Source organism: Schistocerca serialis, chromosome 6 (assembly GCF_023864345.2).
Source record: "Schistocerca serialis cubense isolate TAMUIC-IGC-003099 chromosome 6, iqSchSeri2.2, whole genome shotgun sequence".
Lineage (NCBI taxonomy): Eukaryota > Metazoa > Arthropoda > Insecta > Orthoptera > Acrididae > Schistocerca > Schistocerca serialis.
This window is the reverse complement of record NC_064643.1, coordinates 398,130,366-398,154,045: the sequence shown is the minus strand read 5'-3', so window position 1 is coordinate 398,154,045 and position 23,680 is coordinate 398,130,366.

Genomic DNA, 23,680 nt, shown 5'->3' with positions numbered 1-23,680 from the left:
AAAGTAAGTATTATGAATGAATAACTAGGTTTATTGACCTTCTCGACCCACACACAGAAATAGAACAGAACCTTTATTGGTCGTTATTGATGGATGTCAATACATTTCTGAGCGAGAATTGTGTTTACTCATCTTTTTCTGTTGTGTGTGGTCACACATCAAGGAAGTGGAATTATAGCTACTGACTTTTAAAGTGTCCTAGTACGTCCCTTAAATTTTGCACTGCATTAGAGAGAGGTGATCGGCATAAGGATTTAATAGTGATTATAGAATTATGTAGATCAAGGATGTAATAAATTTGAACGTTCATGTTACTAGATACTTCGGTCGACATAGGCGACATGAGCAGTGTGCTCTAGTCAGAAGAAAGTTTCACACATATTTCTGTTAAAAGTATAAACAGAGGTGTCTGCTGTTTTAAGACAGTAGTAAAGAAGTGTAAGACCTCTCACTGTGATTGCCTACTCTGTACGTGTGTAAATTAGAATAAATGTATCATGCAGGTACCCAATGCGTGACATGAAAGTAAATTACCATCCTGGAACTGAACAGCTCAGAGTCCAATCCTTTTCGTGCGGTACAGCCACAAATGACAAGCCTTCTGGCCTTTTGTTGCAGCGCCTCCATAATTTATAGTCTGTAAACAGTCAGCACGGTATCGATTTCCAAGCTATCTCAGTACTACTTCACTTCAAAAAAATGGTTCAAATGGCTCTGAGCACTATGGGACTCAACATCTTAGGTCATAAGTCCCCTAGAACTTAGAACTACTTAAACCTAACTAACCTAAGGACTTCACACACACCCATGCCCGAGGCAGGATTCGAACCTGCGACCGTAGCAGTCCCGCGGTTCCGGACTGCAGCGCCAGAACCGCTAGACCACCGCGGCCGGCTACTTCACTTCGGTTTGATTGATGAAACTGACCATTGCACTTTACATAACTGTTTCTTGACGAGACAAATGATTGAAGTTGGAAATTCAGCATAAAACTAACGTTTTACGCAACTAGTTCTTCCCTATCGTTTACCAAACGCAGCGCCAGCGTTAATAATTCTCGAAAATGTGTCCTCCACGGTGGAAAGAGACGCACGTATTTCACGAGCACAGTTCCGTGAATTAACGTCGAAAGACATCAGTTATCAATCTTTAGTTCTTAAACTATCATTTGACCTGCGCAGTCCCTTCAACACTGATAACTCTGTTGAAGCTAAAAGTCGGCAGTCAAGCCGTTCGCTAAAATTTTCAGAGCTATCTCGATCGCTGTAATTTGTATCCTATTTGTCCTTTTTGCTAATTGTCCAGAAGATTAATTAGTTTTCTATCGTTACTTTCTGAATTTGAATCCAAGACGAAGGAACATCAGGCTACTAAATCTCGGAGAAAACGCTCTGAACAGTAAAATTATCGAGATTAAGAAAACCATGTTCCATTCTTCTGAATCTATGGAACTGAAAAATTTAAATTCCATTTTAACATCTTGTTTATAATCACTGAGCCATAAAACATGTAAGGCTCAAATGGCTCCGAGCACTATGCGACTTAACTTCTGAGATCATCAGTCGCCTAGAACTCAGAACTAATTAAACCTAACTAACCTAAGGACATCACACACATCCATGCCTGAGGCAGGATTAGAACCTAAAACATGTAAGGAAGAGAGGAAAAAAATACTGCTTTGTAAACAACATAATCAATGTCCGTCGTGTTAAATTATTATGAAATTACTGGCCACATAGCCAGAGTGGGGAAAAGAACGTCCGAGACAGGGTGGAGAAACAGCAATGAAGACCGTTTCTTTACATGAGACTGCAGTGCGTCGCACTTTACGGTATTAGGTGAACGTATTTTGTCGTGTCGCTAATTGCGATTAAGAGGAATACCTGGAGGCTGCTTACCTTCAGGGTGGACGCTCCGCTCCGTACCGTTACTGAGAATGAAGTCTTTGTGGACAGACACGTCAACTCTCCCACAGCAGACATCAAGTCTCCTTGCTGACTGTTGCTAGACAACGACTACTCTCGATTCAAGAACTACTGTATTGTTGTAAATAACACTTCTTTGAGACATATTGGTTAACCAAACTGGTATTGTTTGGCGTCTGTATGTGACAAAGAGGCGCACACGCATAAGTTGTAACGCCCTATTCCAAAATTTGAACCGCCCAGGTTTGACCCCAAATTCGTCTGTGTCTTTGGATGAGCGAATCGTTGTACAATATATCTGTTGGGGATATATGAACAATATATTTCGTATGTGAATGTCTGTGTCAGGCAAAATGTACTGTGCGGAGTGTATAAGACCTCTATGACCGTTGTTTGTACGTTCTTTGATATTACCTGAACGAGTAACTGCAATGCACTATTCTATATAATTATGGATGTTAACACTACAATATCAGTACCTACAAATCAGCGTCGGAAAATCTGGTATTTCTCCACCATTTTTTGTGTTTCACACAAGTCGGACGGTTATTGACGTTGTAACACTTGAAAATTGCTTTACGCAGAAATGTAGATGGCGAAAAAAAACACAATATATAAGTGAAATTGCGAAAATACCTTTCCGAAAACATAAGGACTGCCTAGATCTGTAGGATGAATTAGTATTCATCGCCTTCCTATCTGCCATCTTTTTTATAGTTTCCTTTTTGTGAAATTTGAGTAAAGGAGTGAAATGAACGCTCAGCACGTATAATTGAGACTGTTGACTGACGTAACAGAACCAGAGCTGGAAGAAACAACACTTTAAGGTAGCTCCAGAAGTAAACCTGCTGTATTTGCTGTTACGATAAGATTGATACTGAAAAGCATATAGTGTTTATTCTAGGTATCGCCATTCACACAGATACAGTTCACAAAGCGCTACAGGCCAAAATAACAACACCAAAAAAATCTATTAATGTACAGTAATGAAATTTTTGGAGTAGATTTGTCTCGGTAACATATTTAACTGATTAACATTGCGAAGATCACAGGCTAATGTAAGCGCGAGATAAGCCATTGCAAAGGTGAAATGCTACTACATTAATAACCGGTGTAACTGCCAGAATGTTGAATGCAAGCTTGAAAATGTATATGCATTATGTCGTACAGGTGCCGGATGTCAGATTGTGGGGTGGGTATCCATCCCTGTTACAGTTGGTCGGTCAATACAAGGACGGTTAATGCTGGTTGTGGATAACGCTTGAATTATCGTCCACTGATATGCAACATTTACTCGATTGGAAACATGTCTGGTGATCTACCACACCAAGGCAACATGCTGACATTCCGTAGAGCGTGTTGGATTACAAACGAGATATGAGTGCGAGCGGTATTCTGTAGGGAAACATTCCCTGGAACGCTGTTCATGAATGGCAACACAAGAAGTCGAATTACGAGACTAGCTTACAAATTTGCTATCAGGGTGCTTGGGATAACCACGCTAGCGCTCCTCATGTAAAACGAGATCGCAATGCAGACCGTAACACCAGGGGTAAGCCCTGTGCGTCTAGCACGCTGAGAGTTTGGTTGTAGGTACTCAACTGGTCTCCTTCTAACCACCACGCAGCAATCACTGACACCGAGGCAGAACCAGTTTCATTAGAAAACACAACAGACCATCTCCCTGCCCTCAATTGAGCTCTCGCCTGACTCCACTGAAGTCCCAAATGGCGATGGTTTGGGGTGAGTGGAATGGACGAAAAAATGCGCCTGGCTTGGAGCTGTACTTGAAGTAACCGATCTGTAACAGTTCGTTCTGTCACTATGCTGCCAACTCCTGCTCGGATTGCTGCTGTAGATGCAGCACGACGCTCGATAGTCACACTCGGAACTCGACGGTCTTCCCTGTCGGCAGCAGTGCCACATGATCGTCCGAGCCCTGTCTGTTTGCAACCGGACATTCTCGCGACCACCGCTGCCAGCAGACATATACAGCGGCTGCACTCCTGTCAAGTCTTTCTGCAATATCGCAGAAGAAACATCGTGCATCTCACTGCGCTTTTACATGACCTCGTTCAAAGTCAGTGAGGAGCTGATAATAGCGTCTTTGTCGCGTTAAAGGCGTTCTTTTCTAACATCAACTGATCACGTCCAATCTCAAGCTAACTAACACGACCGTTGCAGCGTGTGTTTAAATCAAATTTGATCTGCATCGTCATACTGGCGCTACTTCAGCCACTCTTCCGCAGCTGGCGCGAAACTTGAACAGAGATCGTCCTTCTGATGTAGAAACACACCTACCAACTTCCCTTTATGTAGCGAAACTCCTTGGTGCAGCGATTTTTTTGTCATCAGTGTATACCAGAACTGTTGCTGTCGACCACTTGTACCAGGTTGCTGTAGATAGGCATGGATAAGTCACTTAGGCATGGAGGGAAAGTATCAACCCTCACTGTGAAGTGCAAAATTACAGTCAAGAAAGTGTCCGATTCCATTATTACTAGTGTTGCAGGAGTGTTGTGGTGCTTTATTCGCTCATACAGCGCGTATCTCTTACAATGCGTTGCATCTAGATCCAGCCGAATCGCTGATTTGTGTGCGGACATTTAACTCTAAGGTTCCTACTCACTATATACTCTTAAAGCTGACGCCAACAGAAACCATCAAGAGCACACCGTTTCAACACAAAAGCCGTTCAGGAACTCTGTAGAAAAAGCTCTTTTTTCAGTGAACAGACCATCTAGAAATATCCGTCTGACGTCGTAGTAACAAAGTACGTATCTGAGATTGACTGTATGCTGACGTGGACCTTTAATTTAGCATTTATTACAATTTTATCATGTTTTTATTCCTTGTGACTATTCCAGTGATTAATTTTATTTGCCTCTTTTATTAACTTCACAGAGACAGAGCAATCTGATGACGTTCATAACGATCGAAACCGGTCAGAATAAAGCAAATATTTGCCAGTATGCACTGTTTTGTTTTCCACATATTATTGTAGATGAGCAGCTCCTTTCGACTAACGGCTAGTAAACACAGCCTCGTGACAAGATTTTCCATCACGGCAGCAGGCATTGTCTTTACAATAAAGAACCAATTGAAAACGAACTGCCGTTATACATGAGGCATTTACTTACTCTACGTTCATTCATATAACAAGCGGATGTAAACTAAATGTAATAATTCTTAAGAAAAGAGGAATCAAGCCTCTGCTTGTATTCCTCACACACTGAGATTCAGTTCCATACTAAAAGTCACAGGAAGTTGTTCGTTGATTATAGTCTTCCATGACGTCGGAACTTGCAAATGACTCCTTGCTGGATTGTTCAGACACGCTAACTCACATTCTGGCATTGTTGCTTATCGGTGATTACACAAAGGTAGCAAAAACTGGGTGCGCAAAACTGACATGTAGTCTTCGGAGAGTGGACCATCGCTGTTTGCCTCGTATCGTCGTTATACTTTGGATAAATTTACTTTGCCGCGATCTAGTGCTAAATAAACTGGTCACCCTAAACGTTAAAACGTTAAAACCCCGATAATGAATACCACCGGATCGCGCTGCATGCACTGCACGCGACAAGGAAAGCACTCAGGAGGAATAGAGGCGAACAGGGAATCATTAAATCGACTATCTGAGCAGCAAATGAGGAAATCCACTGACGTAAGGAACTTCGACAGAAGAAACATTGCTGTGGCCCGGTGCCTGCGAAGGAACATCTCAGAATCTACGAAGCTGATCGGTTGTTAGCGTGCTAATGTCGTGAACATCCGTGGAAAGTAGTTCACGGGCGGTGAAACCACGAATAGGCGAAAATTGGTCTGAAGTCCTCGCCTAACATAGAACCTAGAGGTTGGAGGCTTACTATGTCTATAAAACAGGAAAGGCGGCAAAATGTGGCAGATCTGACGACAGAATTCGATGGTAGTGCAGGCTGTTTCAAAGTACACGTTCAGTGCACTTTGTTGAACATTTGGCTCAACAGCAGACGATTCCAACGTGTTCCCTTGTTGACCTAACGACAGCCTCAATTACGATTTCAGTGGACACGCGAGCGTCCAGGTTGGATCGAGGATCAATGAAAACGTGTTGTCTGATGGGAACAGCTACACGAGGTTAACGTACTGGAGTGCCGACATCGAATCAAACGGCTGCACGAAAAGAGCACAGTGCCACTAACGCAAACCGGTGGGGGCAGTTTTATAGTCTGAGGAATATTCGAATAAGATTCCAAGGGACCTGTAGTAATAATCTAAGGCACCATCGTAGGTGTGAACTACGTGAACATTACTGCAAACCATCTGCATCCCTTCATGTATGATGGCTTTCCAAAAGGACCTGGCCTCTCCCAGCAGGGTAATTGTTTATGTCAGTGGCCAGAACAGTGAGTGACGAGCATGATAGTGAATTCGCTGCGATGTCTTGGCAATCAGTTCGCCTGATCTGGACTCCATGGAACAAATATTGGACTCTATCGGACACCAGCTCCGCGCGCACAAACCACCAGCCCGCAATTTACTGGAACTGCGTGACCTGTGCGTAGACAGCCTGTGCCATGTATGCCCGCCTGCCTACCAAGCACTGTCCAATCCATGCTGCACAGAATCGGTTCTGCACTGCGTTGCAAAAGTGGACCAACGCGCTATTCAGCGTACTGTCATAATGTTTTGTCACATCATTGTAGACTACTTTGGAAATTTGGAAATTTGTGGTAAGATCAGACTAAACTGCTGAGGTCATCGGTCCCTAAGATTACACGCTACTTAACCTAACTTAAACTAACTTACGTTAAGTACAACACACACACCCATGCCTGAGGGAGGACTCGAACCTCCGATGGGATGAGCCGCGCGCGACCCGTGCATGACATCTAGGACCGTGCAAATGTAGACTACTGCTTTTAACATTTGCAGAGGTTAGAATTACAAGGTGTTACCGTATTTCCAATACATTTCTCCGCTTCATTTTACGCGTCCGTTGAGCGAGTATTATGACATGTCTCAGAAATCAGTTGTGCATCTCTTGTCGATATGTGGGAGTATGTTGATTTTAAAATCTGTCCGACCTCGGTATCTGAGTGGTCAGCGCGACAGAATGTCTTACCTAAAGGCCCGGGTTCGATTCCCGGCTAGGTCGGAGATTTTCTCAGCTCATTGACTGGGTGTTGTGTTGTCCTTATCATCATCATTTCATCCCCATCGGCGCGCAAGTCGCCGAAGTGGCGTCAAGTCGAAAGACTTGCACCCGGCGAACGGTCAATCAGGCCCTAGTCACACGACATTTGTTGTGGACTGGCAAGACAACCAATCCACAGTGACGGGCAGCCGAAAGGCACGCGTTTAAGCTCACGCAGGCTGGCGTGAGGTCTGGAACAGGACAAGGTAATTAACATAGCCAATAAAGTACGTAGCTGCTGGAATACTTAACTTTAATCCACAATTGGTGAACATCGGTCTGACTGTACATGCATCACAAGATAAATAGCAATTGATAATGGCGCCTTGCTAGGTCGTAGCAAATGACGTAGCTGAAGGCTATGCTAACTATCGTCTCAGCAAATGAGAGCGTAATTTGTCAGTGAACCATCGCTGGCAAAGTCGGCAATACAACTGGGGCGAGTGCTAGGACGTCTCTCTAGACCTGCCGTGTGGCAGCGCTCGGTCTGCAATCACTGATAGTGGCGACACGCGGGTCCGACGTATACTAGCGGACCGCGGCCGATTTAAAGGCTACCACGTAGCAAGTGTAGTGTGTGGCGGTGACACCACAACATTTATATTTTTTTAGTTTAAAATATGCGTGTTCCTTTGATTATATTGACGAGAACTCCCTGTGGTATGGGATCTTTCCATATGTTTAAGAATAAAATAATTTTTACTTCAGAAACAAGATTCATTCATGTAACTGGATGTCTTAATTTAAATTACAACAATATTTGACAAATGTGACACAAACACAAGATACTGTACATTCCAGATGTTCATAAGTGGAGTGAGCAAGTTGGAAATACTTCAATTTGTTTTGAAATATTCCATTACCTGCCAGTATATTTAATTCGTAAGGGATGTGTGTAAATATTTCGCTCTTTTCTGTGGAGGACTAAGATAATGGTGTGGATGACAGAAGCTTTTTTGTTCATTAGCATTATGTTTGTGAACTCTACAACGATTTTCTTATTGTTGCTAATCTTCACAATAAAATGCTTGAGAGACTAATGCTAAATGTATTGACAAACTGTTATTAACACGCCAAATTCGGCTGTATGAAATTCGCAGTTGGGCATCAGATATTATCCATAGACGATGTTTTTGTGCAATGAATACTTCATCTACGTACATGCATTCTCTGAAAGCCACCTTACGGTGTTATGTGGTGGGTAATTTATGAACAACTGTCACATACTCCCTTTCCTCTTCTAGTCACGAATGGTCTACAGGAAATCGAATCTCGATAACACTGTGTGAGATCGAAACTTTCTCTAATATTACTTTCGAGCGGTTTTTTACCAGACACAGGTAAGTGGAAGCGATGCATTGTTTGATTCTTCTAGAAAATTTAAATGCAAACCACATTGTGATGCACAACGCTTCACTGTTGCTCCGCAGTTGGAGTCGGAAGAATAGCTACTTAATACTTTCGCCCTTTTTGAATCAACCTGTGATAAGACGCTCTGCTCTTCTTTGGATCATCTCTGTTTCCCCTGTCATTCTTGTTTGGTACGGATCCCACTGTGACTTGCAGTTTTAGAGGTTGGTTGGAACGAGGGCTTTGAAAACTTACTCCTGCTTGGGTAGACTATGATCCCTATGAATTCTTCTAATGAATCATAGCTTGACGTCTTATCTGCGATTGTTTTTACGTGATAGTTCTACTTTCAGTCGCGTTCAGCTTTAATTCGCTTTCCACTTGAAATCGCTCCGTGCACACAGATATTTAACAGGTTCGACTACTTCCAGTATTTGTTCTACAACCGTGAAATCATAAAATAATTGCTGTCTCTGCCAGTTACGTGCAGTGTGCTACATTTGTTTACAGTGAGCACCAACTACCAGTCCCTGCAAAAACGGCCAATCCTCCCCAGGTCTTCCTGAAATTCGCGAGGATTTTTAATGCCACGACTTTTCTATGTATGACAGCACCATTTGCGAAAAGTCTCGTGGAGCTTTCGCCGTTATCCACTAGTTCTCTTACACACAGATACTAGCTTAGCGCCCGCCGCTTTGCTCGCTTAGACGGTATGGTCTGCACAGACTTGCACGTTTCCTTTAATCGAGGTTTTACGTTGTTCACAAAGTAGAAAACCTACCAAACTTTTCACGCTAATTAAGGCCATAAAGGCATGGTCTTTTGCGAATGTACTTCTGATCAAAAAGCGACTCTTGTAGCTGGAATACAAAGTTTTTGTTAATCACGCCTTTTGTGTTCTTTTGGTGATATTTCCATAGAAACTTTCATACCCTAGCATTTATTTCTGTATATCTAACCGAGAAGTGAAGTACCAGTTTTCATACAATTAGCTACAAAAAATTTTTAATACAAGAAAATACTTTGTTAAGGGTAATCATCATCTATTTCTAACCATTAGGGGTTAATTTTCCAAGAAACATCGTAGCATTATTTTTTTAAATTCTAACAAAGAAACCAAATACAATTTTTCTTAGATTTAGATTCACCAACATTTCATAGTAAAATAATTCCATAAAACTTCCCAACCCCTATTTCACTCCATAAAGGTGTTGAATTTCGAAGAACACCCTGAAACATGCATTTTTTCTTTCTAACAGAGAAGTCAAATACTAATTTTCATAGACGTAGCTTTCAAAACGCGTTTAAAGTTATTTAATATTAATTTATTTTCTCAAAAACTTTCATCCACTATCCCCCCCCCCCCCAATTAGTGGTCGGATTTTCAAAAATACTGTATCATGTGTTTTTTATTTCTGATTGAGAAACCGAATGCCAATTTTCTTAGTTCTAGCTTCAAAATGGCCTCAATAAAGACATATTTTCAAAACGCCTTCCATCCCGTATTTCACCCCCTTAGGAGTAGAATTTCGAACAACCCTTTCTTAAACGGTGCTTAGATTATGAGAGTCACAGATTCCCCAGATTTCAAGTTTTTATGCATAGCAGTTTGGGTTGGGCAGTAATGAGTCAGTGAATCAGTCTGGCCGGCCGCAGTGACCGAGCGGTCCTAGGCGCTTCAGTCTGGAACCGCGCGACCGCTACAGTCGCAGGTTCGAATCCTGCCTCGGGCATGGATGCGTGTGATGTCCTTAGGTTAGTTAGGTTTAAGTAGTTCTAAGTTCTAGGGGACTGATGACCTCAGATGTTAAGTCCCACATTGCTAAGAGCCATTTCAACCATTTTTTTAATCATTCTGACCCTATTCACCATCTTAAAGTTTGAATTTCCAAAAAAAGTGAAGCACCTATATTTTCATTTCCAAGCGAGAAGCCAAATACGAATTTCCATAGATACAGCGTTAAAAATGCTTTCACAATGAAATATTTTCAAATCGCATTTCACCCCCTTACACGTTGAATCTCCAGAAACAATGAAATACTTTTTTTTATTTGTAAAGGAGATCCAATTTCAAAATTTCAATGATATAGCTTCAAAACTGCCTCAGTAATGAAATACTTTACAAAACATTTCATCCCATATTTCACTGCCAAAGGGGTTGAATTTCCAAAAACACTGAAACATGTATTATTTTATTTGTAATCGGGAACTGTAACACAAAATTTTCATACGTGTAGCTTTAAATATACTATGTTACTTCTTTAATTATGATTTATTTTCAAAAATAATTTACCCACTATTTCACCCACTTAGGGGTTAAATTTCGAAGAATGCTGAAACACGTTTTTATTACGTCTTACCGAGAAACCAAATAACAGTTTTCGTAGGTCTAGCTTCAACATTCCTTTAACAGCGCCTTTTTTTTTTTTTAAAAAAAAAAAGGTATTCGTCTCCTATTCCACTTCCTTATGGGAAGCATTTCGAATTACGAATGGTCCCTTCTTTAAAGACACCTGCTATACAACATCAACACTTTCTCCAAATTTAAAGCTTCTGTTTTCAGCTGTTTGGGTGATGATAAGACCGTCAGTCGGGACATGGTCTTTTATAGATACAGGTTGTAAGTAATAGTCCTGTAACACTTCATTGCTGTTGTGTCTGAATTTACTTCTACGTTTGACGTTTGTTCCACATTAAGAATAAGGATAATAGTGTGTTCTGTTTGCTAGAAATTCTAACAAAGCTGGTATGGTATTCCGCATGCTTCCTATGTTGTTCATTAGGTGATAGTGCATAACTTTGTCGAACACCTCCTGCATGTTGAGGACCATGCATCAACCAGAGCCTCGATATCTACTGCCTTCTGTGACTCGAGGACGACCATAGCGAGTTGGGTCTTACACCACTGTTGTTTGCAGAATCCATGTTGTCGAGTCCAATTCATGAGTGTTGCTTGAGATTGGACGACATAGTTTGGGAACAAGAGAAATAGTCGTTTGGTCTAAGAGAGAGGCAACCTTGACCTGACTATATTGTTAAAATCCCCTTATTATAAGAGGTAAGGCTGGGAATAAATACTGAAATGACAAATAATATATGTGTTTTACAGTTTCTGACGTTATTCAGAAAACAGTATCAAATCTTGATATACTTGCTCTGAAGGAACTGTACCCATGAAATGACGAAGTCCTCACACACAGGCGGTGACTAACTAAAACCGTTCAGTCTACTTCAAATGAAACTGCCAGTACTAACTGAGCCTGTATCGATGACATGTCTCGCAGAAGACTATGATTCCATCAGCTGCCTCTCATAATACCTTTGGCAGCTTCTTATTCTGATAACAATAAACTTCTCGGAACGACCTACATCCAATTTTTATTCAGTTTTTCCCCTCGCCCCCGCTAGTAACTAATATGGCATGTTGTCGAAGGGCTCTCACAATCTCATGGGCACTAAGTGTGCAGCATTCTTCGGAGGCTGAGCGCAAGGAGGGAGGCGTCTGTCGTTAAATCATGTCATAGAAGAGCTATAGACTGTTCTTGACGTTTAGGTAGCCCTTCAAAAGACTCCATTTATCCCTCTTTTACCCTCGCTCATTGTCTGCTGTTGCATCACTCTTCGTTATTACAGCTTATACTGTTACCGCTATTAGCGGCCTTCCCAACCTACTGCCTCTGGTCAGTGTTTTTTTCCAGCACTTTTAGGTGCTTACTTTTTATGTAACCTCCCTCCAAAGTCTTACTGTTATGACTCCTATGTGACCAGTATCTCTTGCCTCCTAACTTTCCTTTTATTACGTTTCGAACTCACAAGACTTGGCAGTTTCCCTTGTGTGCTACATCCCCTATGGCAATGTAATTGATGTTACTTCTCAGAGTAGCGTCAATTAAAATCTTAATTCATTATTACCAGATTTTTTCTGCATTTACTTCCCGTTTTGTTGCACAGGTCTACATATCTATGTCCTTTCATAAAATGAAACAATTAAATTCAGTTTTACATTTTCCTCTGAACAATACAATTATATTTAGGAAAGGTTAGTTACATCTACACTTTACATTTACCTTTTGATAATCTGGAAAGAAACAAATTCATCTATTTTTCAAGTATGCTGTGTCTTCTTATTGGTTTGCTCTTTTTTCTTATATTACTACTTCCTCGGGATTTCTGTTGATGGTTTTCATACTATTGCGTAGTTTGAACCTTGATTTCCGACGGCATTTCGTATATGTATTCTGCACAGTAGTTCTTATCGTCGAAATAATTCCAAATTATTCCCAAACATTCTCTATAACATTTACACTGTCTGTAACAATAGGTCAATAAAACTAGTATAATTCATGTTATGCTCACATACGTAGTGATGGAATATACATCAGATATTTAGAGTGGGTCATCTTTTCTTCCTGCTCAGAGATCACCTTATCTAAACCATTTGAAGGCTTTCCTGCGATCTTTAACTCATCTAGTTGTGTGATCCGTGAGCTAATGGTAACTGTAGGTTTAGCAAACAAATGTCTGTAATTTTCCTGTTTACTATGCATCAATCAGTTTCCAACTCTGTTTGTGATATTACGTCCTTTTTAACTGTGTTGGAAAGTGTCATTTGGTCAGCCTGTATGAAACCTACTGTTCCATATTCCTTACATTACTGTAAGACCTCATTTTTTATCTCCTTTTAGTGTTAATTCATTTTGGGCTGGCAGTCCTTTCCTTAGGAACTACATAAACCAATCATTGTTATTTAAATGTGTCCATATACTTTCCTGTAGAAGTGAAATTTTTTCATAATCATTTCGCATTACACTTGCCAGGTGAAGCAACTTTGCTTCACTCTCTTCCTGATAGTATGTTGACAAGACTTCAAATGTTTGTCTACTAACTCTTTGTTCCCATTTAATTCCTTACTATCTAGTTCTTCCGCTGATAGTTTTCGGCATTATCTTTTTGAATCGTCTAAAAGTAAAATCTCCTTTCCTGGCTGAATGAAAATGTACTTCAGTTTGGACTGAGGAATTTCTTGCGGTAAAAGGAACATTTTTTACAAGGTAAACGTGTTATAATCTAATAAAGAGACATTATCACGTATCCTAACATGCTTCCTGCTAGAAATACAGCTACAACGATTATCTTTAACAAGAGGTATCCTAAAGGTTCGGCTAGAGGAACGAGGAGATATACATTCTTCAATTAGTGTCTCATTAAGCTGAAGAACTTAACAATTTGTATGAGGTTTATTATGTGAGGATACAATATTTCTTTCTGTCCGTTAACCATACCATTTATCATTTATTCATACTCTGATTCTATATCTCAAAATACATCTGCTAGTTACGCGTTCACATATGGTTTCAAACACTACATCTCATTTAAATCCTATGTTTGCCTCCTTAATATAGGAGTCAAAGAAACTTTGTAGCCTTTCTATCCACTCATTTTCTTTCAACGCATTTGGTGTTCTATTTACTTGTGGTATATATTCTCTGTAATTCATAGCATCAGCTTCATCTAGTGTACCAAATAGTGATTTACTTACCTTACCAACGAAGTTAAGAAGACCTCTCTTCTTTCTCATCACATGTATTGTTAACTGATGTGCCAACTCTGCAACTTTGTTATCTTTTCTACGTAGTGTGTATCACCTGTTGGTCTAATATGCTACAATTTGTTAAACCTACAGTAAGTCTTTCAGTGTGTCCTTGCATTTCTGTACTGATAGTCTGCCACAGCTTTCAGCCTTCTGAAGTCGTTTAGTTATAACATCTAAATTTGGATGTATTACGAACATCCATGTGGTACTGTTTATTTCTATTTCTCATAAATTATCATTATATAATCCTAAAGACTTAAATGTTTTTGAAACTTCGTAATCCGTTGTCAGAGGTTCTGCTTTTGCCCTTTCTGTGATTGCTGATAGTACTAGTAGAGTAGTAGTAGCAGTTGTAGTAGTTGTAGTACCCTTCCTGCATGTATCATACCTGAGATTAGAAGTGCTGTTTTCATCTGTTTGCATGTACATTCATTTCTTTGTTTCATCTTAATTTTGTGAATACAATCGGCGTGCCTGTTCTGATTAATTCTTATGGTCGTCGCCATTGTGAGTATGATTTCCTAGATTTGCCACTTATTACTACTTCCTTGTAAGATAATACTTCCTCGCTTCTTTGAAGTCTTCTGGAATTTCTCGTTTATCACCTTATTCCCTGTTAACGTTTCTGTGTTATATTATTGATTGTCTTGCTACATTGTGTGCTTCTGGAATTCTGGACTCCAATTTGTTAACCTTCGATTCGTAGTTATCATTTACCTTTGCTGATTCTAGTTCACTTTTCCTTGGATGTTTACATTTCTGCCACACATCAACTCAAAAGACGTGTACCATGTTCTATTGTGCTGTGTCGTATTGAACACAAAAATTACGTATTTTAGCCACTTGCCGCATGCACTCTGATCTCCTATCACGAAGTGCCTCAAATACGCTATCAGTGTATTGTGACTTCTCTCTAATGCACCGTTTCATTCTGGATGGGACGCCGTTGGGTTTATCTTGCTAGTACGCAACGATTTACAAACTCTCTTAAATACATCATTTAAAAGTTCGAACCTTGCTCAGTTAGAACCGCTGACAGAATTTTATGTCTTAAAACAATGTGTTCTACAAACGGTTCTGCTACTGTGTTAATGCCTCGTTTTTTTTTTGTTTTTTTTTTTTTGGAACCTCGTGTAAACTTACAAAAACTATCTTGGTATGTCAGCATTTTTCTTTTACATGTGCTTGTTACATACAGGGGCCCAGGGGCCCTCCAATGCCTGTTGAACATTTTTCGAATATACATTCTGACGTGTATGTTATTTCGAATGCCATTTATGTCTCTGCCTACGTCAGGTTATTCTTTTGGCGCGATGAACACTTACATATGTATCCTGCTATATGGCGTTTCACTCCTCATATAGCTTAATTCATTCGAGCAATCTATGCATGTCCTGGTGCCCTTGCAATGGATTATCATGAATGTCTTTTACTGTAGAGTTTGTTGCCTCCCTGCAGACGAACCCTGCTTTCTCTAACATCTGCCTTTACGTGTACTGATGTTTTCTTATCACTTCAGCGCTCGCTTGTCTGCATTGCTATTCAGCCTACCTGGCTTGTAGATTATTTCATGGTCACATTCTTCGAGTTTAAGTCTCCATTTCATGAGCTCGGACTAGGACCTATACGCTCAATATCCATGTCAATGGCTTGTGGTCTTTTATCGTTGTAAACCTTCATCCACACACAGTATGTACGATCGAAATAGCTTTGTTGCAAATACTACAGCTGACAGTTCTTTCTTTGAATTAGTATAATTTAATTCCGCCGTGTTTAATGAAGCGGAAGGTTTTACAATTAGAAAATCTTTGCAGCTTTATTTCCTTGGGATAGAGCAACATCTAAAGCTGCATTGCTCATGTTTCTCGACAGTATGAATGGCTTTGTAAAATGTGGATACGGGGTAATGGTGGATTAGCCAATGAATCCTTGAATTCCTCGAAATCGTTGCTTTGGCTTTCACTCCATTCACATTTTATACCTTTCTTTATCAGTTCATGGAATGAATTCGCGATTTTGCTAAACTTTGCAATCAATTTTCAGCAGTACCTAATCAGACCTACAAACCATGTCAAACCTTTCGTTGTTCTTGGCTGTGGAAACAACTTCACCTTTTCCACCTTTGTCATATCCGGTGAGATTCTCATGTCTGTAATACAGTGACCCAAGAAGATCATCTCTTTTCTTAAGAACTGACAATTATCCAGTTGTAACATAAAATTAAATGGATCTTTTCATTATGCTCCTGCTGCTTCCTTCCATAACACATTATATCGTCTAGGTACACAAAATATTTAATTCCTTGCGGACCTGTTGAAAGTGTTTTCATTAATCATTAAAAACAAGCTCGGGCTCCTTTTAGTCCTATGGGGATTCGTTTGTATTTGAAGTGTTGATAGTTTCAGCTGAACGCCATCTTCTCTCTGTCCCTCTCGTCTGTCAATATTTGGTAGAGTCCGCTTGCAAGGTCAAGTGCCAAGAAGTACTTTGCTTGCCCTACTTGGTCCAAGATATCGGCAAAATTTGGTAGTGTAAATGCATCGCCTACAGTATTGTCATCTAATGGCCAGTAGCTCATTACGATTCTGCACTTTTGTTTATAGCTAGGGTCTCATTTCCTGGGGACTAACAACAGAAGTGCGTTCCATGCACTTTTGCTTTCAAGAACTATGTTATCTCTCAGCATCTGCCGCCTGGTATCAACCGAGCGGTCTCAGGCGCTGCAGTCATGGACTATGCGGCTGGTCCCGGCGGAGGTTCGAGTCCTCCCTCGGGCATGAGTGTGTATGTTTGTACTTAGGATAATTTAGGTTAAATAGTGTGTAAGCTTAGGGGCTGATGATCTTAGCACTTAAGTCTCATAAGATTTCACACACATTTGAACATTTCGTCATCTGTTCTATCAGCTCTTTCTAAATCTCTTTCTGTGCTTCAAGTATTCTGTGTAGTCTAGCGTTTATCACTTTCCCTGCATTTCCTGGTGCTATCGGGAGTCAGAGCATCACTGTGGATGTATACGGCAGATAGGCGGAATATGTCTACATACTCTGTGCAAACTTCTACTAATGCCTTCTATTCTTCCACATTTAAGTGATATACTATCAATTGTTTTCCCAAAACGCTACCACGACTTCCTATTTTTCCTATGGCTTCCTCGCTGCCTTTACTTCACGCATTACGGGTTGCGCTAATTCTTTCTTCGCTTACCTGGCGTTGATTATTGTAGACTGAACAATGACAAATTTATCACGCATACTATGCACCTGCCATCTCGCACTTTCACTGACGACTGCAGAATGAAAACCCTTACTTAGTTCCCTGTTTCAGGATAACCACTTCCCTTTCGCTATCCTGTGATACTTAAAAATGCATTTTAAACTGCAATATCTTTTCATTGCGTGGCCTAATTTACGTTCCAGCCTCCTGAACACCTGTACTTACTTGGAAATGGGTTATTAGCAAGGAGTCTCCCCCCCGCCCCCCCCCCCCCCCCGCCCATCCGTTTGCCCGTAATACAGCTGGGATTATTCTTGGAATACTGGCATATAGTGATTGTGTAGTCTCCAGTGGAATGTTATGCCATTCTTCGATAAGAACCCCTTCTAACTACTGTAGTGACAAGGGAGGCAGAAATCGGCTCCAGAGTTTGCACTCCAATACCGTTCACCTGGGTTCGATAATGTTCAAGTCCGGGGGATTGTGGTGGCCAGGGAATACGCTCAGTTCAGTTTGTAAGTAGGCTGTTTAGGTTTTCTTATTCTCAACGTTACGTAGCGCTCTGTATGAAAATCACTGGCTGTGCGGTGTGCAGTCTGTGGCTAGTTTGCATTGTTGTCTGCCATTGTAGTGTTGGGCAGCTGAATATGAACAGCGCGTAGCGTTGCGCAGTTGGAGGTGAGCCGCCAGCAGTGGTGGATGTGGGGAGAGATATGGCGGAGTTTTGAAATTTGTAAGACTGGATGTCATGAAGTGCTATGTATATTATGATTTTTTCAACACTATTAAACTAAATACATTGTTTGTTCTCTATCAAAATCTTTCATTTGCTAACTATGCCTATTAGTAGTTAGTGCCTTCAGTAGTTTGAATTTTTTATTTAGCTGGCAGTAGTGGCGCTCGCTGTGTTGCAGTAGTTCGAGTAAGTGATTTGTGAAAGGTATAGTTTAATGTTAGTCAGGGCCATTCTTTTGTAGGGATTTTTGAAAGTCAGATTGCGTTGCGCTATAAATATTGTATGTCAGTTTAAGCACAGTCTTGTATAATTGTTCTTAGGGGACATTTTATAAGTTGCGTGCTCCTCATATCGCTACTGTACTGTCCTGGCTCTGTGAATGAGTGCATTATAGCATCATTGTTGGGGAACAACATTTGAATCAGGGATACACCTGATAACTTAAAAATGTTAGCACAATCGTTGGCTGTGACACGGACCTTGAGAGTAAAGACGGGACAAGCAGAATACCATGATACGCCTACCACACGATCACACTTCCACCTCCATGCTTAACTGTTGGAATCAACCAAAGAGGACTGTAGCTTCTTTTGGCATTTTCCAGACGTAAACCCGGCCCGATGTTGTTAATAACGAAAACGTTGACCCGTCGACCATATGACGTGTTTCCACTGATCAGCCGTCCAGGATTTATGCTCCTGACACCATCTTTTACGCTTCTTGGCGTTGGTTCTTGTCACAAATGGTTTCGGTATAGCAGCTCGTCTCAATATTCGCTTTATGGAGTTCTCGGCGGACAGTGCCGATAGATACGGGGTCTCGAAGACGGATATTGAGCTCTGCAGTAACTTTAGCTCCCGGAGTTTCGTGCTGTTTTGACACAATTCGTTTTAGCGTACGACAATATCGCTCATTTAGTTTTGATTTGCACCCTCTATTCCGTTTACATGATGATATCTTTCCATGTTTTATGTAGGCTGTCATGACTGTTGAAACAGTTGCACCTGAAACATTCAATGAGTTGGCTGTCTTGGTTACTGAGGCTCCAGCTAATCGGGCCCCTACAATCAACCCTCTTTGGAATTCTGTTAGGTCTTTCATTGCACGTCGACCTCGGCCACTGAATGCCAACACGAAGTGTGCACTACTCGTAAACAACCTGCACTGGTGCCTAGTCCGTACTGAATAAGCACAGTCCAGCACGACACTTGGCTTAAATCGTTGTTGACTGTCAAATACAACCATCCCATTAGTACCACTGTTCACATTATTTTGCCTATCCCCTGTATATCACCCTTGTAATCGTAACACTTTTCCTGCGTTATCCAACTTGATGCTGTGCTGAAAAATCTCTAACGATCAAACTGTCACATGTGATGTCTAACCCTCACCCACATACATGAATCTTGTATCCGACTGCTCCAGCACCTTCCACACTTAGGTCTATTTCCACCGCACTTTATGTACTGACGGCGTCACCAGTGACACCATTCAGCCAGCCTTCCACTTCATATATTGTAACGGCAAGTTTACAGGAATACTCCTTTTCTTTAACGAACACATATGTACTATCGTATCCGTTAACCGTTTTAATTTCCTCTTCAACTCTACGCAGTATAACGCTAGCACATAGTTTTGTAGCATAAACTATTACCCTAACTATGGGCTTGTTTAACATGACAATGCCCGACTGTGCGGCTTCTTCACCATTCACTTTTTCACTTTCCAGCGCTTTTCCCGTCTTATTAGGCATTGGCGCTCTTCCGTTTCTCCATACACGCCAAGGCGCTTCATGACAATCCTTAGCGTTGTGCCCTGTTCGTTTACACTTGAAACATGTCACACTTTTTATCTTGGTGCATGATACGCCGCGGTTACCCGTACACTCTCGTTAACCAAGGTGACCTCATTCGACTTCACCGTTTCGTTTGCGTGCTATTCTTGTTTCTTTCAATCACAATAGAGCATATTCTTGCTATAATGCTAATTCCATTATTACAGATAATCCCATTTCGTCACTGTGACATCTCAGTATTGTTAGTACTCGATCGTTGCTCAGCTCTCTTCCTGAAGAATCTAGCAGCTCTATGGCACCTTTCCTCTTCTTTTTAGTTGTGACCCTGGCAACGGCTTCCCCCAAAGTATCCCTGCACTTCGTCAGTGTTGTTTGCCCATGAGGAGATTGGTTCTCAGTGGTCTCGCTTTGCCTAAAATATCCCTCAAACATAATAGCCTGTGGCCCACTTGCTTAGGTGACTCTCTTCTTAACCAAGTTTTATCCCGTCCCACATACTCGTTCCCTTACGTACTTACAGTCCCGATCATCCCACACCCGTAAGTTTTCCTTTACAAAATTTAAACAGGGCTTCAAGTTCTTCTGGCTTCAGCAATCCAAATGCGGAAACTAAATTATCAATAAATTCCCTTAGCTCCCTCTTGTTACTGTTGAAAAATTACCCCATAATACACAATGTTCCTTTAGTGTTTATTGTACTGTTCTTTGATGAACTTGATTTGCTAGGGCATTCTGAGATTTTAAAATAACATGCAGAAGAGTTTTAGAATTAAAATTACGATGGCTACAATTCGGTTGAATAAGTACAGATTTCTTGAGATGCCCTGCAACAAGTCCACAGCATTGTGTCGATGCTGTGACTACTGCTCTGTGTGTCTGGACACTCGCCTTGGACTTGTGAATGAAGGCGTGGTCTTGCGCCTGACCTCTCCATACAGCTCGCCTGAGATGGCGTCTCTTTGGCCGCCACCGGTCCCTCAGTGTCGAACTCACAGACTTCCGCTTGTCAGGCGTGCTGTCTCTAACGCTTCTGCCTCGTGCTGTCATCGTCATACGTTGCCCAGGAACCTGCTAGGACTTAGGTCCGGACTCTGCTATCGTGGAGCGAATTTCTATTTGTGAGTCTCCACAATTTCCTGCTCTTTGCCACTTTCACTGTAGAAATCTTACTCAATAAACCTTCTGTTTAACCTTTTGTTTCCTCATACTTCTTGCCACGATATGTACTGCCTTCTGTGACTCGAGGACGACCAGAGACAGCTGGCTCCCACACCATAATTGTTTGCAGAATCCGTGTTGTCACGTTCCAGACATGAGCGTTGCGTGGGATTGGGTGACATGGTTCGGGAAGGAGGAAAATTGTTGGTTGCCCTAAGTGAACATATTTTTAATATTTGCCCTAAGTGACTATATTGTTAATATTCCCTTACTACGAAAGATAAGCCTTGGAATAAATTCTGAAACAACAAACATTATGAGTGTCTTACAACTTCAGATGTTATTCAGAAACCTGTATCCATTCCTGGTGTACTCGCTATAAAGGAGAAGATCAAGTCCTTACAGAAAGACGTCGACTGACTAGCACCATTCTGTCTGCTTAAAGCGAATCTGTCTGTACTGAGCCCGTATCTACGACACGACACACCGAATTCCTTAGCTAAATGACTAGGAGTTCATCTGCTGCATTGAAACTACTGCAGGTAACTCGCCTTAGCCTTGCGTGGCTTGCTGGCTCTCTGCTGACACTACTACCAACTTCCTGCTCTGACTTAAATAGACCTCTCACAACGTCCTGCTTCTGAGTTTCATTCAGTTTTCCCCTCATCTCATTCGTTCTAAATGGGTGTTATACTTCGGAGGCTGAATGGAAAGTGGGAGGAGTCTGTTGTTAAATCTTGTCTTAGGCCTGCTATAGGTCTTTCATGACGTACAGTTGACCTTTCTCTCTCTCACTATCCCTCTCTTACCCACACTGCTTGTCTGCAGTTATATCACTCTTGGTTTTAAAGATTACAGTGTTATCGCTATACGCGACCGTCGCCACTTTGGTGTTTCTGCCAGTATCTTCCTCACCGCGTTTGTGAGCCTCTGCCATTTTATATAACGCACCTCTAAGGTTTGCCTGTTGTCACACATAGGCGACCGGTATCTGTCTTCTAGTAACATGAAATCTGTTATGTTTCTAACGCAGAAGATTTGGTCATTTCCCGTGGCTACTACTATGCTGATTAGTAATAAGATTTAAAATCGCCGCACACTTTCTTTTACATCTAGGTTCCCTAATATGAAACTGTGTGCATTTGTGCCTGTGTTGCATTTGCATTTCCCACAAATACGCTCAAGCTATTTTCTATCCACGACTATGCATTTTTCATAAATTTGAAATCATTTACAAATTTAAATTTATAACTTGGGAGATATTGTTGCTTAATTTCCAGTGAGTGGTGGAGGGTACTTCGTGTACCGCTGTCACGTTCCCCTGTTTCTTGTACCAGTGGCGGATAGTTGGCGGGAAGAACGATTGCGGGTAGCCCTTCGTGTGGGCTCGAATCTCTCTGATTGTATCTTCGTGGTCTTTCCACGAGATACAGGTAGGATTAAGCAATATGTTTGTAGGATGCTCTGGGAACATACGCTCACAAACTTTAAGAAGAAACCACATCATGATGCAGAACTCCACTCTTGCAGCGTCTGCCACTGGATATGGTTGATCATCTCTGTGACGCTTTCGTGCTTACTAAATGACCCTATACGAAAACGCGCTGCTCTTCTTTACATCTCCAGTATTTCCTCTATGAGGTTTATGTGGTACGGATCCCATACTGACAAGCAACACTCAAGTACTGGTCGAACGAATATTTTATAAGCCACTTCCTTGGTTGACAGACTACATTTCCTGAGGATACTTCCAAATAATCTCAGCCTCGTATCCGCCGTACTCGTGAGTAATTTTATGTGGTCACTAGACTTCAAATCGTTCCGCACCATACTCCTACATATTTTATGGAAGTAACTGCTTCCAGCGATTGTTCTACAATAATGAAATCATACAAGAAAGGGTCTTTCTCTCTTTGTATTAAAAATAAGTTACATTTGTTTAAGTTGAGGGTCAATTACCACACCTTCCTCTTCAAGTGTTTCCTCATTTCGCTACAGTTTTGTAGCATCTCGACTTCTCTGTATACAACAGTATCCTCCTCGAAATGCCTCATGGAAATGAGGACGTTATCTACTAGGTCATATATATATATATATATATATATATATATATATATATATATATATATATAAAGTAAAAAGCAATGTTCCTGTAACACAGTCCTGGGGCAGACCTGAAGTTACTGTTACTTATGAAAACTTCTCTCCGTTCAGAATGCCAAGCTATGTTCCGTTTGCTAGAAACTCTTAAGTAAAATCGACGATAGGTCTGGTACTCCATGAGCTCGTAAATGTTTATATTAGGCGGCAATGCGGAACTGTACCGAATGCCTCACGGAAGTCAAGGAGCACGTCATCTACCTGGTCGCCTGTATATATTGCTGTCTTACCCTCAAGGACGAACAGAGCAAGCAGGTTTTTTACAGTGGTTGTTTTGAGAACTCATGTTGATTCCTACAGAGATGTCTTCCCGAAATGTCATAATATGCGAGCATAAAACGTCTCCCAAAATTCAGCTAATGACCAACGTCGGAGAGATAGGCCTATAGTTTTGTGCGTTTGTTAGACGAGCCTTCTTGGAAATGGGAGTGACCAGCTTATTTTCGATCATCAGGAACACTTCGCTCCTCTAACGACCTACAGTATTCGTTGAACGGTTCACGCACAACTCTCTTTACGCTGATTTTAGTTTCGTTTGGTTTTTATTTATGTGTGAGACTTCAGCAAC